The following is an 18,383-nucleotide window of genomic DNA, read 5'->3' as shown; positions in this document are numbered from 1 at the left end:
CCGACGACATGTTGGTGCCGGTCCCACAGATATCATAATTGGCTACAGAGTTGAAAATAGGCAGAATGACATGAACATTTTACTGTGCGACGGGAAAAAAACTGTAGTAAATGTTGTATTTCATTGAATGAAAAAGAATAGAAAACAAAGTTTAAAACAGGAAAATGTTATAATGGATTCTTGTAATCTGGAGAAAAAACAGGAACAAGTGAAGTATTTGGTAAGGAATGTATTGACCCGGAGAACCTCATAATTCTTACACCCCCAAAAGACACCTCAATAACACGCCCACGGACAGATGGGTCAAGGACAGTGTTAAATCTACATTTCATGAGACAATGTGTCCAGAGATAAGGCACAGCACAGCATATAAAAAATACAGTCAATTAAATAAGGGGAGACGCAATTAGTCGGTTCTAGGGCAGACATAGGAAAATATATTCAAAAGATGTATTACAAAATTCAAAAATATATATTATACAGCAATCTTAAAGGGCAGATGCAAAAAGGTCATTGCCATGGATGCTCTCAGTAATTAGGGTAATACAGAATAATAAGCAAAATAAAAAAAATATTCTAAGTCCTAATGAGCAGCAAAATCAGTAATAAATCGGACAGCATGCTCAGTGGCACTGGAACGGTCTCAAGAGAATTCTGGCTCATCCCCAAAATCAAAGGTTTAAATAGCAAATCTTCTCATAGAACATAACTAAAACCTCAAATTCATCATGGTGTGAACAAAAGAAATAAGATTTTTGACAACTCAGAGCAAAAAATTAATATACATTGTACCGCCTTACCAAATAAGCACTATTTAACTACATAAATATTGATTCAGTCTCTTTATGCTAATGTTATCTGGAGACGGAAGGAAAAACTAGTTACAGAGAGCTGGCGGCAGAAAAGGCCATGATCAGTTGAAACATGTTAGAAAAACATCTACAAGAACAACTCAAATGAAAATAAGCAAACATTACTGCTTGACTGTGTTCAGTAGAAATAATAAACAGACAGTAAATGTGCAGTAAGTGACATCCATTTTGAGCAAGATGGCGTTGAGGCCTAAATGAGCCCAAGTAAGGATAAGCCAAGACAAGGCAATTTAACAGGTCATATCAAAATTATTAAAAAGGCAAGAGCACTATATTAGTTTACACATGTAAATTCAAGAGAAGATCCATATTTTTACCAATTTATAATAATAGACAACTTTATAAACACGCAAAAGCTCCTACAAATGTGAGGTTGAGAATATGGTATAGCGGTAAGATTCAGTCTATAGTGCAAACAGGAGAGAAATCCTTTTGCTGGCGCGAGCACTGTTACTATGGGCTAATAGAAAGCCTCTGATACTTTTATCCAAGTGAAAACATATAAACCAGTAGTCATGACGTTCTCAAAACAATTGATTTATTCTCAATGTGAATTGCATTCAATAGAATTTTTTCATGTTGATTGAATTCTTTGCGCCGCTATAAGACATCATCCGCCTTACTGATATATCAACAGTAAACCCAATGCATTTCGGGTTCAATGCGAACCCTTCGTCAGGGGTAATTCTTGAGGCTAAAAGTAACAAAAAAGACAAATTAATCAAAAGTCCTCATAGGCAAAATAAAAATTCTGCAGAAATATAGTCATGCTGATGTGTTATACGTCAAAGCAACAGAGTAAACACTCCACTTTCTCCATTAGTAGTGAACAGACATAACCATAGAAAGTAGACGCTCCACTCTTTCGAATAAAAATGAACGTGACATTGCTAAGGAAAACTTGTTTAAGTATGCAATAGATTCGCGTGTGCAAGCTTTACCGTGGTGAAATTGTTTTTAAAATGATAAGCAGTGCCTAAACGTGCAAATGATAGAAGAGAACCCCGGAACCTTGCGTGGTTAATACGGAGTGCATTAAGTATGCTAGAGTAGCCATTGCTTAAATGGTGAGGTGAACGTGAGCTTTCTTGATTGATACAGAAAAGCACGTTAGGTGCGCCTTCATCGGGTTGAAAATGACTCAAGTGAAGGGAAACAGTGCCGGTTTAAACGTAAAAGAAAGTTCAGAGGTACATGCAGCAAAGTAGAATAGTGCAAACGAGAGTAAGGCAGAGAGTCCATGCAAATGGTAAGTGAAAGATTAGCTGAAAAAGGGGTTGCAACCAATGATTCAAATTTCAAACAGTAATTCTCAAATTTGGCTTGCCTAAATGACTTCACGTAGGTACTACACATAAACAGAAGCAGGGTATCAACATTTTTATTTAGCTAAATTAAATAAAACTCAAACGTTTGTTAAAAATGGGGCCCAGAGAGAAACTCGTTTGGCTAGTTCAAACTAAGGGATATATTTACTAAACATATTGGAGCTGTCAAATTTGCACCCCACACTCCTACGTTTTTAAAATGCAGGGATGCCCTGTATTTACAAAAATATGGCGCACCCCTGCATTTTCTCTAGCGCTGGTGCTAAAGAAACTGCCTAGTGCCAGCGAAGGCACCCTTGCACCATGTTGCAAAGGTGCCTGCACTGCAGGGGCGATTTGTTTTTTGCAAGAAGGGACACCTTCCCTTACATAAACAATCAATAATGTCGATTTGCTATTTCTATGTGTGCTGTAAAATGCAGCACACATAGAAAGAGCAAAAAACGAGGAGAAATTAATTATTTCTCCTTGTATCACCATTCGAAGACCAGGTATTACCTAGCCTTAGTTTTTGGTGCTGCTCCAGCCTTGTAAATCAGTGGCAGCATAAAAAAGCAATGGGTGTTGTTGTGGAATGCCCACTGCAACACCCATTGCCTGCCCCTTTGTCGCAGCAGAATGTGGTGGAAAGGAGAATATTTACAAGGTGGCGTTCAGCCACGTTAAGTGGCTTAGTGCCACCTTGTAAATGTGTGAAATGGCGCTACGCCACCTGAGCGTCAGAAAACGCTCCGGTGGCACAAGGGCTTGTAAATATGCCCCTAAGAGTCCTGGATAAGTATACCTTATCTTGATTTGTTGATATGGGCAATCTCTCCAATGATTGGGATCCTGAGTTTATGTTGGGCACCCCTAAAACGGTCACCAGAATTTCCAGCTACTTGCCGTAGCGAACCAATCCCAAGACATACTGTCCACTGATCCCAGGGTTGAAAGTATCCAAGAAAAAAGATTTCCCAATGAGGAAAAAAGTGTGAAAATATATGTTTTAATGAGTGGTATTTCACTCAGGAGCTACCTTTTCATTCCAGAGATTTCTGCTGTTTTGTTCTTTATCTTGTTCTATAGTGATGCATCCGATTGTTCGAAACTTTCATAATGTAGTAGAGAGAGTGTGGAAAAAAGTAAAATGTCAGTGTATCTGATGTTCTCCTGGGTCCCAGAGTAGTTTAATATTCCTTTTGTATAGTACCCTTTAAATGGATTAGATGGTTAACAACTTTTGATCAAGTGTGAAATATGTCAAGTCTCCATACTGGATGCTGAGACTATTAAACATAATTTTAACTCCTTTCGAATTAATATCTCAATATCTAAACATGCCAGGGTCATACAATTTTTAGAATGGAAGCTGGTAAATAAATATGGGGGTCTTATGATAATACTGGATTGGTTTGTAGCATATATTTCAATTTCCATTTACCAGCTGACCTGAGTTTGGTCTTTTGGCTCCTAGAATACATTAATACTGGTTGGATCTTGTTGTTGCTGATTAGCTCAGATATGATCATGTACGTTCTGTCACCTGATCCCTCTTGGAAAAATGTGAGCAGCCCTACACAGATCCAACCTGTTCCTATAGTTCAGTTATGCGGTATTTTCCAAGATGGAACCTGTCCATATTATGACTGTGAGTAAGGCCCATATGCTAAAAGATAAAAGGGTTGAGCTTTTATTGGGATTTTGATTAAACATTGTAATAATGGCTCTAGACTGCACCTTACTGACTTCACTCACTACCTAACTATTCATTTCTGACATGTTATAGTATTTTAACTGGGGTTTTTATGTAGCCAAGTCACCCGCAGTAAATGCACCACCACAAATGCAACCCTCTACCCCAGTGCCTCTTACCCTGTGGTCCAGGACCCCTGGTGGTCCGTGAGGGTTATTCAAGGGGTCAGTGACTGTCTCACAGTGTATCAAAATTCATCTTTTAAAATTAATAAACGATATACAAATAAGCAAGCAACATTGACATTTGAAAACCTTTTCTATATTTGATTGTGAATTACACATTATATTTAAGACTTTGAGCATTTGTTCAGTGTATACTTGTTTTTGTATTTTGTGTTTTATTTTGAGGTCCAAATCATAGAAATTGCTTAGGTGCTGGACCTCCAATACAGTGGTGTAGCAAGGGGTGGGGCGGCACAAGTTTTGGGGGTGGTGGCCTCCCCCCCCCGCTCTTACCTGCTGCTATTGCAGGACAGCAAAGGCAGGAGTCCCCAACACCCCCGCTCTTACCTGGGGCACCGTGGGCTGCAAACGCGGCTAAAGGTCTAGCTACACCACTGTTCCAATAATGATTCTGTTGGGGTCCCCCGGATTCCAGTAATGATTCTGTTGGGTTCCACAGAAGACAAAAAGTTAAGAACCCATGCCCTGTACATAATTGTCACTCACATGGACTGTTTTAGCACTGTAGTAAAAGAATGCCGTCATGCCTTGGATTTATTGCGAAAGACTTGACACTTTGGACGTGGATGACATTCTATTGGTTACAAACAAAATAATGTTTTCTAAATCACATATGAAAACTCTATGCCAGCTCTTTGAATGGTGCAAGCATTTAAAAGTATACCCTACTTTCATTTTGAGTTGCAAGTGATTACCAGGTCTCCCAAAAGCATTAACATTCTTCTGTTCCACATAGAGGAATCCTCCCTTGAGAGTTAAACTTGATATAATGTGCATGCTGCCATGCTAACAGCATTTTGTGAAACACCAGATAAAGAAACACTGCTAAGAGAGTGGAGTAAAGGAATTTCAAACGTGCCAAGAAGTTGTGGAGCATGAACTGTGTGATGTATTTGTGATACATCCAAGTGATCTCTTCTGCTTCTAGACCCCAAATGAAGTAAAATTCTGATTTCACATGGGGTGGATGTGTCAGAGAGTGCACGACTGGAGCAAGGGACGCTCCATCCAAACAGCCTGATTCCATCAACTAAGCATTAGTTTTTTTCTATAATGTCAGAATATTTCTGTCTGGCAAATGCAAATATTTGGTCCATCAATGAGCGAAATTACATCCAATGCTTCTGAGTTTTAAGACGGATTTAGTATGGCCTTTAACAGACACATTTCAGTTCCGAAGGAGTCCTTTTTAAGTCTCTAAAACTAGTCAAATAAAACAAACTCTGTTTAATGACAGTCTCACAGTTCTGTGTTTGTCCTTTTCTCTTCCAGGCGCTCGTTCCTTCGTCTGGTTTATGTGTCGAGGTATTCTGGGCTACCCAGCTGATGAAGGTCTTCTCTCTCCATCCACAGGTTGTCACCTCCCCCTGATTAGACACACAATTATAACCCAAATACAAATCTAGTAATCCGTCTGCTTGGCTGTGCCTCCTTTATTTCTTCATTTCCTGTTGTGCATGCCTCTCATTCATCTTGGAAAAGTGTGTTTTTCCTTTGTGACTCTCTTACTTCAACTTTTTCATACATGGCTTACGTCAAATCCGTAGGTTTTACACATGTCCTCACACTTCGTGTTTTCCCTCGCTTCACTCCTGCTTGCCGCCTTGACCTTTTTGTTCTTTCCACTCCTTATTTCACCACCCTAGTGGGCCCTCAAACTCACCTGCTGCCATGACCCATCCTAGAGTCGATTCATGTCTGAGTTGGAACCCGGTCACCCCCACTACTCTGTCCACTCTTCCTCCCCATTCTCTTTGGGGCTTGGGTCACCAGTTCTTACAATTTGTTTCCCAATTCTCTATACCCAGTTTGCCTGGGTCCTCTGCCAATAGTTTCTCGGAGCCGGTTGCAGTTTTGACTCAGCTCGCCAACATGGCAATGGTCCTCAGCACAGCATTCGTGAGGGTGGCCTCTGTCTTTTTTTTTGGGAAGCCTTGTTAGTCCTGCTTCCCTTTTTACTTTAAAACGTCGCCTTCCCTTTCCATCTTCTCTTTCCCCTAGTCCTTTTTTCCACTCTAGCTTACTGTTACTTCTCTTGCTTCTCGTTCATTCCTCTCTTTCTTCAGTGCTTTTTTCCTCTCTAGTGTACTTGCACCCAATCTCTCTTCCATTTCTGTACTTCCTCTTTCTAATTCCTCTCCTTGGTCTACCGCTTGTTGACTAGTCCTTTTCTCCCTCTCTGCTGCTGGAGCTCAGGAGTCAGAACACCACTGTTGTTCCCTAACAGGTGGGTGACCCTACTGACCCTGCTCCACCTAACATGATCGCTTAGAATCATCTTCGACTTTACAAGGGCTCTATATCGGTTTAGGATTTCTGATTAGACAGGGAAAGACGTGATTTCTTGTTCAAGTATGAACAGATACGGATGCACTGTTTAGGTAATTCCTTGCCAAAGAGATTATTGATTTCTTTATGAGAACATAAGCTTGTTTGCAGTTACGTTGTTAGCTTGTGTTTCTTGAAACATAACATGGAAATGAAAGATTTCTAGCAAACGTAAACAAAATTTCAAATCTAATAAGGACATGCTTTACCGTGGGTATCATTATTTCTCTTCTGCAACGACAAGTGCAAAACATGGGAATGAAATATTCGTTTAACCTTGCTTTCCCATAATGATCACACAATACTGACTCATGGTCAAATAAAACCTCATTATAAACATTGCAGCAATGAGACTATACATAAAATTATGTGCAATGACTTATACTTAAAAACGGTACTCCTGTTTGACAGTGTTTCGCTGGGAATTATTCGGGATAAAGACAGATGTGATAATCTTCGCCTTCATGTCAAAAATGGAATTTTAATTTTCCTTTACGCTTGCTAGGGAATTGCTCGTTTTACGGCGGACCGTAAGCTTGAGTTTGCTGTTTTAAAGTTTACTCACCATTATGGAAGTTATTTGAAGCTTTAGTTTGAAATAAAGTTTCTTGATAGTGGAATAAGATGGCCGGTCTGCTGTCTTTAATATGTCCTTGAGCCTGTCCCCTGGTGAAATGTGCCCTAAATTTCGAAGTATCAATACCAGCCTAATGAATAACACAACATACCCACCTCGCCATGGCGGGTGTGGAAACTGCTTGAAGAGGTTTGGTAATCAAAAGCTGATTGGTCCCTTTTAGTCACAGATCACCAGACACTTTATCGCACTCTCTCAACCAACCCACCACATGCAGTTTGGGGTTGTCCAGGAAGGCCGGGTAAAACACTTAGGGGCATATTCTCAAGAACTTGTGATAACCATCGCAAATGTAACTTAACGCAACCTCCAACATCTCAGTCTATCGCGGGAAATTTACGCTGTGTTAATCAAGTATTCACAACACAGCGGTACCATGCGATAGTCACCAGATAACATGTCAAATAGCTGTGCAAAAAACAACAGCATGCCGCAAAAATGCAAAACACAAACACCAAAAAAGCTGCGCTGAGGCCAATCGCGACCAGCAGCAGGCCTGCAAATCCCACGCGTTTGGCAGGAAAATGCACTATAAAAGCAACAAAAACAACACACCAGAAAGAATCCAAAGTGCGTAGCACCATGGATGCACCCTGACCGAGCGCAGAGGCCAACGCAAACTCCACAAGCCCCGCAGACCACCAGCAAGGAACAACGGGGTCGGGGAAGGCCAAGGAGAAGAGGCAGAGGAAGTCCGGGTGCAGTCCGCAGGAAAACAAGACCAGCGTCACGGAGGTGACAGAACACTACCAGCAATTGACCCACAATCAGACTATCTTGAATGCAGACGGAGTGTCGAGGAGGCCAATGGCGGAGGCCAAAGAGGCGCTGGCATGATGTGTAAACCTAAACCAGGCCCAAAGTCGCTACCAACAGGAAGGCAGCCTCGGCAACAGGAGGTGGGAGTCCTGCACCACAGGAAGAGCTGGAGGAAATGGAGGCCAGTCATCAGTGTGGAGACGTTGCAAGGAGTTGGGAGTCTGGACACAGCTCGATAGGACCTGACACAACAACAACAGGGTGAGGATCGAACAGGGACTCTGGGGACGGGGGAAGATCAGCACAATTGCACACATGCACAACGATGTGTAGCCCACTGCACAACCACAATTACCCAGGGACATGTCCCCCATCCCCGTTGCACACTGCAGCACACACACATAGCAAGCACAGCACATCCCATGACATTGTGGCACAAAGTGCAATACCAACACTGCAGAACAGGGGACACAACTGGGTCCGCCCATGTGCAGAAACAGGCCAATCACATTGGACAGAGCAGGAAACTGTGAGATGCATATATCCGGGTACCACCCCACATCAGTCATGTAGTCAAAATGTCCACTGTCCCAACTCAAATTGCCAGCACCCCCAAACACTCACAATGTACATTGTCACACAGTCTGAATGTCTACAAGAACAATGCGCCAAAATAAATGTCAACACAATGTTAACATGCATCTCCCCTTCACATTGCAGAGGGACAAACAACACCTCCAGCAGGTCAGACCAGACAACCCATCAGTGATGCCGGAGACGTCCACCACACCTTAGACACTGACACCCTACAACAGCCCATGGACATCCCACGCAACCCACCACCAGGACCAGGGCAGACAAGCTACTTAGAGGAGAACCCAGCCCCTGCAACAGACCACACAGCATGAAGCACCCGCAAGCACGGCTGGCTCACAACACATCACCGACCCACACATGGCAACCCAATGCCAGGTGTCAGAACGCCAAAAGGAGGTGGCCCAACAGGTGCGGGTGTGGCCCGAACCCATGGAAGACTAACTAGAACACATACGTGGGTGTCCATTACCCTTCAGGGACCACCTACACCCCACAAAGGAGATCCACACTGCCATAGAGACACATGCAGATGCACATTCCCAGTACAGAACCACGCCCAGGGTCACACACCCACGTTGGCTCTGCGTACGACGGCCCAGTCCATTCCCCTTATGGATTGAGTGGGTAACGACAAAGCTACATGTCCAAGCTCTAACCTGCTGTCTGCGGTGACATGTCTGCGTCTGCTGTACACAGCACAATGTAATGTCGCAGGGCCCAGGGCCCTCATGCATACAACAAGACCACAGGGACACACGCAGATATCATGTTGAACTGGCTACGGGCACGTGCGTCTAGCCCCTTTATTGGCAGGGCCACATGTACAGTGATGCCTGTGCTGGATGTGTGTGGGGTGAGTATAAGCCAGGCCGCACGGAGTGCTTGGTGCTGGCAACAACTTGAACAGTGGACACCAGTGCAATGGAAACAGAAAACACCTGCATAACAGAGTCAACTGCTGAGCAACATGGAGGGAGCCGGAGTAAGTACAGAGGTCACCCAACATACAACCAGAAGTGTCCATGAGTTGCAGTGTGCTGAGGTTGGGGCCCTAGAGCTGAGCGCGCTCATGTGAAGAAAAAGTCTAGGATGTATCCCTTCGGCACATTCCTGATGCAGCAGCAGTGGGGGGTGTCGCACTTGCATCATCTTCCTCATCATCGTCCCAGGTCTCCCACACTGCCCGAGGTGACATTGCTGCGTGAACTCTCCACAGCACATAACCAAAACAGTAATGGACAATGATTCGTGGTGCACTGAGTTAGTGGCACCTGGAGTGCTGAGCAGGGGATCAGGCAGAAGATGGCAGGTGCGAGCAACTCCATCAGTCTGCCAGTACGACCATTTCAACACTGGCAGTTGGCGGTTGGAGTTGGTCCTGGCGGTGGTGGCGTGTGCCTCCTGCAGTGATGTGACGTCCGGGCCAGTCAGGACTCGATTTGATGTGTGAGCCCTGGTGGGCCGCAGTTGAGGCCTGAGGCAGCGGACAGTGCAGGGCCACAGACACATGGCGTTGATGACCCCAAGGCCATTGCCTCAGAAGCCATCCAACATCTCAGAAGAAGGGGTCCCGGACCTGACCAGCACAGAGTTAGTGGCCCTGGATGCACTGCGGCCAGCACAGGCACCCCACCACGGGACGGTGACTTGCAGTGCAGTCAGATGGGCCACGCGAGCTGAGCAGGTCCTCATCAATGTCCGAGGTGTATGTGGCGGAGGGTTGCGGGGTACAGTGGAAGATGTCCTCCAGGGCATAATACAGAGGGTGGAAGCTGTCCGGAAGCAGCAAATGGAGAAGAGGTATGCCATGGCATTGTTTCCGCCACAAAGTCAGTATCACCAACATGATGGCGACGACAACCCCAAGTCCATGGACTCAGTTGCCACCAAAGTCCAACCAGAAAGTGTCCATGTGTCTCGGGGAACAGACTTAGTGGCACCGGGGCTGAAAGGGGATGCAGTCTGCGTTGCGGCCTGTACAATGACATCAAGTCAGCCATAAATAAATCAAGACTGAATTCAAATAGTGTGACCTACTCGACCATAGTGTAGGCCTGAGGCAGCGGTCAGCGCGGGCCAGACGCGGTTCAGCGAGCTCCTCCTGGAACTCTAACACACAACGTTGACATGACATTTGGGGTGACTTGTGGTTGACGGAGGCAAAAGCACCAGTGCCGAGCTGGTGTTCAGTCATCGAGGATGAGGTGTTCTGCCTCGCACAGACTGGATTGGCGTGAGGCCTGCTGGACCGCAATGTAGGCTGATGGCGTAGTCATCAAGGGCCCACAGACACGTGTGGTTGGGAGGCCAAGCACATACTTGGTGTCACCACATCGAAGGGAGTACAGTGATGTAAACTCTTCATTAATGTGCTTACTTGGACAATGTATGAACAAGATTCAGTCCCAAATGTGTGACCTACTCGCCCACAGCATAGGCCGGAGGCAGCGGTTAGCAAGGGCCCACAGCCACGTGTCAGTGTCTTGCGATGCACAGAGTTAGTGACATCAGGGCATTTGTCGGTAGTGTTCGATCACCTCCGTAACGATGATCCTTTATTTCCTCCTGACTGAACCACGTCTTCCTCTTAAGCTTCTCCTTGTGTGCAATGATATGTACTCTGCCATGATGAAATCAAGACTCAGTTCCAAATGTGTGACCTACTTGTCCGTAGTGTAGGCAGAAGGCAGTAATCAGCAGGGGACAACAGACAGGTGTCGTAAGAATGCCACGCACAGAGTTGGTGGCACCACTTCGAAGGGAGTACACAGATGTTAAATCTGCAATTAACATATGTACTCTGCCATCATATAATCAAGACTCAGTTCCAAATGTGTGACCTACTTGACCGTAGTGGAGGCCGGAGGCAGCAGTAGAGTACGTCAATGAGAAAGGAGTTAAGCGGGCCTGTGTTGTGGAGGACATGATGGTCGGAGGAGACTGGCAAGGTCGCTGGTCTCAGGCTTGGAGCTTGCGCTGGCACGTGGTGGACCCTCCTTGACACACGCCAGTGTCGGTAGGTGATCATTGTGGCCTGGCTGCGCAGGGGCGGGCCTGACGGGTTCGGGGTACAGTGGGCCGGGGTACGGCAGGCGCACAGGATCGCAGGCAACTCCGCTCACGACTACGGCATCGGCCTCGTGGCAAGGTGAGAGCCGCCGCCCTGGCAGAGACTTTGGGCATTCCGGAAGAGGACCACTCCCAGGGCTACGTGCTTTTTATTCACACCCCTACGCTGGCTTGGCATATGCTGGGCCATCCCACTCCGCTCATGCTTATGGTGGGGACGTAACAGGCAATATTTCTGCGAACTCCCCTACTGGCTGGGGTGACATGCTTGCGTTCACTATCCACTACCCTCCATACACCAGCGGTGTATGTCGCCATGGATATGGGTGTGCTCTGCATACTACGGTCTGTCCAGCACATCTCTGCCACTCTTGGCATTGTGTACTTTCCCAATCATGGTTCTCCTGCCTCCTTCACACATGCCTGGTTCCCACCTCTCCCCACATTCCGCTATTGTGTGGCTGAGGTGCCATGCCGTTGATGGCTCATGTTCACGGCTTGCCCAGGTTTCCGTTGTGAGTTGTTCTGTCGTGTCTGGTGGTTGGGCATGTTGTTTTGCATGTTGGTTATGATTTTGTGACGTGTGCATTGCCAGAGTTGTGAGTTACATGGTTGTGGAGTTGAGGTGTGTGGGGTGTTCATTTGGAACTTGCCAAGGGGTGGTGCATTTCCCTTGGTGCCATCCTGGGAACACTGGTTGATGATGGACTGTCTGAGGATGAAGGAATCATGCACACTGGCTGGGTATTTGGCGACAACATTGGTGGAGATTCCACGGTGTTCGGATGTAGCCTACACATTGATGTGAGCTTTCTGTTGCGGTGATTGTGTGCTGTGTCACCAGGGGGCACAGGTAGGACATGTGTGCTGTGGGTTACCCCCAACACGTGCGTGTATCCAGCTATGGCATATGGTCCTTGCTTGGTCTCCAGCGGATCCTGCGCATTGTGGTGGATGTATAGATACTGGGGTACCAGGCTGATGATGGCATCCAGGACAGGTGTGAGGGACTTGGATGTGGCTGGCTGTGAGACTCCTCCTACTCTGGCAGGTGTTGGTTGGTGGGTACCAGAGGCCAACAGGTGCAGCACAACCAGCAGCTTTGTGTGGGGTGGGATGTTGTTTGTCCGCTGTGTTGGTGCCGTTGGCATGTTGGGCGATGATGGTCAGGAAGCCTAGGATGGTTGTCCTTTTGAGCCTGTAGTGGGCAATGACATTGTCAGGTGTTGGGTATGTGAGGCTGGTGCATTTCCTGGGTGTCCGCTGTCTTTGTCTGCACTGCCTCTGTGGAGGTCTGTGAGGGTGGTTCCGGTGGGGTTGGGATCCTGGAGGTGGTGGCGGTGGGTGTTGTGGCCCTCTTGGTTGTCCGGGCTGCATGATCAGGGGCTCCATGGCATCTGTTGCCCTTCAGGTGTAGCTCTGGGCTGGGCTCCCTTTTGTGGTGCAGGCTGTCTTACGACTTTGAACCAGGTCTGAGCAGGTGTTAGTTTCCTGGTGCTAACGTGCCTTATCGCCTGTTTTGTGTTCTTATCGCCGATCTGGCTAGTCGTTGAGAATGTTGAGGAGTGGTGTTGTCACGGCTCTTCTCACGGGAACACCTACTCTGCATCTCATCAGCGATAGTTGCGGGGGTCATCTGTGGTGATGTTTTTTGTGGCTGCTATTGTGGGTAAACTGGTGCTGTGGGCTGTTAACACCAGCTTGTGAATGGGGCAATACATTTATCGCAACTATGGCTGCAATAGAGTGCCTTTAACTCGGTGATAGCTCCTTGAGAATATGCCCCGTAATGTGTATTGGACCTGTGTATATGTCCTTTGAGAAATGGTAAAAACTATCACTTCTGGAAGAAAGGATTGGCCAGCCATCTCCAATGCCCTGACATCAATTACCCTCTTGCATGAAATGAGGAAAAGGAGCATAGTTATCTTTGCAAACAATTGTTAAAAGACCAGCATTATCTGGACATTCAGAGAGCAAACTATCACCTTATTGATATCTGAAGTGTGTCTATACTTCGGTAATTGTGGGTTAGAAAACATAATACTCTTCATCAACTTGCATACCAAGGTGTGAGATCCCACCGGCTCCCCCACAACTAGTAAGTGGCATGCTGAAATTGCAGATCTGAAGGATTAACCATGAGTAAGCTCTACTTATGGCCATATGTGATAGGGAGTTTGGGGTCAATATAACATCAGCCCCAAGGGACCCATGTCTCTCTCCAGACACCTTACTAGACACCAACGGCTTCAATCAGCCAGGGCAAAGTTGTTTCTCTTATGGGTACCTACCGCTAATGCTTGTTCCATGTAGTTTGAAAGGATCACTGACTGAATATCGACTACCAGAATATCGAGTTACACAAATAACGGGACATAAATATCGCTGTCAAAATTATCAACCTCCTATCTTCATAATGGTAAGTACAAAAATATCGAAAAAAATATATTGTTATTAAAAATATCGAAGTACAAAATATCGTTATTTTATATGTATAAAAAATGCTGAAAAATAAATTAAATAATACCTTTAACTTAAAAACAATATGTAGATTTATTTGTAAATTTTAACAATTATAAGTAATAAATGTAATTAAAAAAATTAAACATATATAACATTTAGGTGCCGATTCCGATCCTGTAAAACCCGGGTACGAACCGTCGGACGGAGCGTTTTCTCCGTCCGACTCGTACCCGGGAAAAACACCTTACAAACCCGCAAGTACGATTCGTACAGAAACCCCATTTCCGTACGAATCATAAAAAACACCGACCGGCTAAAATATACCCACAATTCGGATCCGGGACACCGCGTACGTGACATTCGCACGGAGTCAGGTAGCGTTTTACGGATCAGCAAGTACGATTCGTACCCACAGCATTTCGCACGGCAATATTTTTACGGGACCCAAAAAGTGGTGGAAAAGCTAAGTACGCCACGATGCACGGCGAAAAGGGGGCCCGGTACGCACCGTACCCCCATCCCTACATGTCAGCACTGTACCAACAGCCCCCCCATGTACGCACCATACCCCAGCACCCATACGTGTACGCGCCGTACCCCACCTCCGTACCACAGTCCCGTACCTGTACGCACCGTATCCCCACCCCCCCACATGTACGGTGCGTACCCCCACCCCCGTATGTACGGTGTGTACCCCCCACATGTACGGTGCATACCCCCACCCCCGTATGTACGGTGCGTACCCCCAGCGCTACGCACCGTAAATACGTGGGTGGGGGTATGCACCGTACATACGGGGGTGTGGGTATGCACCGTACATGAGGGGGGTACGCACCGTACATGCAGGGGTGGGGGTACGCACCGTACATACTGGGGGTGTGGGTACGCACCGTGCATGCGGGGGTACGGTGCGTACATGGGGGCTGGGGGTATGGTGCGGATGTGGGTGGGAGGGGTGGGGAGCTGGGGGGGGCCGTGCGACTCGTACCCCTCGCCCAGGTGTGCCCGGGGTAGGGGTGGTACACAGTTCGCTCCGTACGGGACGTTTTACATGCGGTTGTATATTCGGACGGACGGTACGGATCGTACTTGTGCGCTCGGACTTCAGTTTTACGATTCGTATGTAAAACTGTCCGGGGACGTGTCGTACACTTTTCCCGACGATATTCGGACGTGAAACCTTTCCGACGCACTCTCGTAGACTTTTCCTGACGCTATTCGTAGATATTTTTCACGTACGAATCGTACTTGCCAGTTTGTACGGTACTTGTATGACTCGTACGTAAAAAAATACGGATACGGGTCGTACGCAAATTATTTTGAATGGATCGGAATTGGCACCTTAATATAAATATATTTACTTTAAAATAATTAATAAATAATATTTTTAATTAATTATAAAATGTTAGAAAAATATTAAAAATTATAAATAAATATATACATACACATGTAACATAAAAATTTATTAAAACAATTATATTATAAATTTAAATATTTAAATATTTAGGTGCCGATTCCGATCCTGTAAAACCCGGGTACGAATGGTCGTACGGAGCGTTTTCGCCATACGACTCGTACCTGGTAAATAACCCGTACAAACTAGCAAGTACGATTCGTACGAAAAACCTGTTTCCGTACGAATCGTAGAAAAGACCGTACGGCTAAAAAACACGTACAAATGTGATCCGGGACAGCGAGAACGCGACATTCGCAAGTACGATTCGTACCCACAGCACTCCGCACGGCAATATATTTACGGGAGCCAAAAAGTGCCAGAAAAGCTAAGTACGTCGCGATGCGTGAGGAAAAGGGGGCCCGGTACGCACCGTACCCCAGCCCTACAAGTACGCACCGTACCCCCAGCCCCCCACAGCATGTATGCACCGTACACCCCCACCGCATGTATGCACCGTACACCCCCACCGCATGTACGCACCGTACCCCAGCACCGCATGTATGCACCGTACACCCCCACCGCATGTACGCACATGCGGTGGGGGTGTACGGTGCGTACATGCGGTGGGGGTGTACGGTGCGTACATGCGGTGCTGGGGTACGGTGCGTACATGCGATGGGGGTGTATGGTGCGTACATGCGGTGGGGGGTGCGGTGCGTACATGCAGTGCTGGGGTACGGTGTGTATATGCGGTGGGGTGTATGGTGCGTACATGTGGTGGGGGTGTACGGTGCGTACATGTGGTGGGGGTGTACGGTGCGTACATGCGGTGCTGGGGTACGGTGCGTACATGCAGTGGGGGTGTACGGTGCATACATGCGGTGCTGGGGTACGGTGCATACATACGGTGGGGGTGTACATGCGTACATGCGGTGCTGGGGTACGGTGCGTACATGCGGTGCTGGGGTACGGTGCGTACATGCGGTGGGGGGGCTGGGGGTACGGTGCGGATGTACGCGGGAGGGGTGGGAGGCTGGGGGCAGCCGTACGACTCATACCCCTTGCCCAGGTGTACCCGGGGTAGGGGTGGTACACAGTTCGCTCCGTACGGGACGTTTTACATACGAATGTGTCTTCGGAACACCGGTACGGATCGTACTTGTGCGCTCGGACTTCAGTTTTACGAATCGTACGTAAAACTGTCTGGGGACGTGTCATAGACTTTTCCCGAGGTCATTTGTATGTATTTTTATGGTACGAATCATACTTGGCCATTTGTACGGGACTTGTACGATTCGTACGTAACAAAATACGGATACGAGTCGTACGGGAAATTTTTTTAACGGATGGGAATCGGCACCTTAATATTTTTAAACCTACATTTTACACTACATTGAGTGCAACAGTAGGGAAAGTGTTGGATAGCGGAGGGGAAAAAATCACTATTCCAACTCCAGTGAGTGCAAGAGTAGGGAAAGATGTTGGATAGCGGAGAGGTAAAAATTAGTATTCCCACTCCAGTGAATACAAGTGTAGGGAAAGTGTTGGATAGCGGAGGGAAATAATTTACTACTCCCACTCCAATGAGTGCAACAGTAGAGAAAGTGTTGGATAGCGGATGGGAATAATTTACTACTCCCACTCCAATGAGTGCAACAGTAGGGAAAATGTTAGATAGCGGAGGGGAAAAAATCTATATTCCCACTCCAGTGAGTGCAACAGTAGGGAAAGTGTTGGATAGTGGAGGGATAAAAATTACTATTCCTGCTCCAACGAGTGCAACAGTAGGTAATGTGTTGGACAGCGGAGGAGTAAAAATTATTCTTTACACTACAGCTAGTAAAACAGTAGGGAAAGTTTAGTTCAGCAAATGGGTTAAAATTACTATTCGCACTCTAGCGAGTGCAACAGTAGGGAAAGTGTTGGATAGCGTAGGGGATAAAATTACTATTCCCACTCCAGCGAGTGCAACAGTAGGGAAAGTGTTGAATAGCGGATTGGAAAAAATTACTATTCCACTCCCGCAAGAGCCACAGTAGAGAAAGTGTTGGATAACGGAGGGATAAAAATTACTATTCCCACTACAACAAGTACAACGTTAGGGAATGTGTTGGATAGCAGAGGAGTAAAACTTACTATTCCCTCTACAGTGAGTGCAACAGTAGGAAAAGTGTTGGATAGCGGAGGGGATAAAATTACTATTCCTACTCCAGCGAGTGCAACAGTAGGAAAAGTGTTGGATAGCGGAGGGGATAAAATTACTATTCCCACTCCAGTGAGTGTAACAGTAGGAAAAGTGTTGGATAGTGGAGGGGTAAAAATTACTATTCCCACTCCAGTTAGTGCAACAGTAGGGAAAGTGTTGGATAGCGGAGGGGTAAAAATTACTATTCCCACTCCGGTGAGTGCAACAGTAGGAAAAGTGTGGGATAGTGTAGGGGTATAATTTACTATTCCCACTCCAGTAAGTGCAACAGTAGAGTAAGTGTTGGATAGCGGAGGGGTTAAAATCACTATTCCCACTCCAGTGAGTGCAACAGTAGGGAAAGAGCTGGATAATGTATTGGTATAAATTACTATTCCCAGTCCTGCGAATGCAGCAGTAAGGAAAGTGATGGATAGCGGAGGGGTAAAAATTACTATTCTCACTGAAGAAAATTCAAATAAAAACAAATTATTAACTACAATACAAAATATAATAAAAACCCACAACAAAACATATATAAAATATAAATATTTACAAAACATGTAAACATGTTATAATGTAGAAACAAATCTAAAATTTACATACAAAATTAATTCTTAAAATGTATTATAAAATTTACTAACAAATAAATATTTTCCTACCCTATAACACCACACAATTTGCAACACAAATCCAAATGAAAAAAGAGTACCTCCATAATTAACAGCCTTAATTATCAATTAAACAAATATTTATAATCATAGAACACATTCAAAAGGTTTGAAAATTAGAGTACTAACCAAACGTTACAGCTATAGAACTAAAT

The sequence above is a fragment of the Triturus cristatus genome, chromosome 6, assembly GCF_964204655.1.
Source record: "Triturus cristatus chromosome 6, aTriCri1.1, whole genome shotgun sequence".
In the NCBI taxonomy this organism is placed as follows: domain Eukaryota; kingdom Metazoa; phylum Chordata; class Amphibia; order Caudata; family Salamandridae; genus Triturus; species Triturus cristatus.
Note: the sequence above shows the minus strand (reverse complement) of the source record.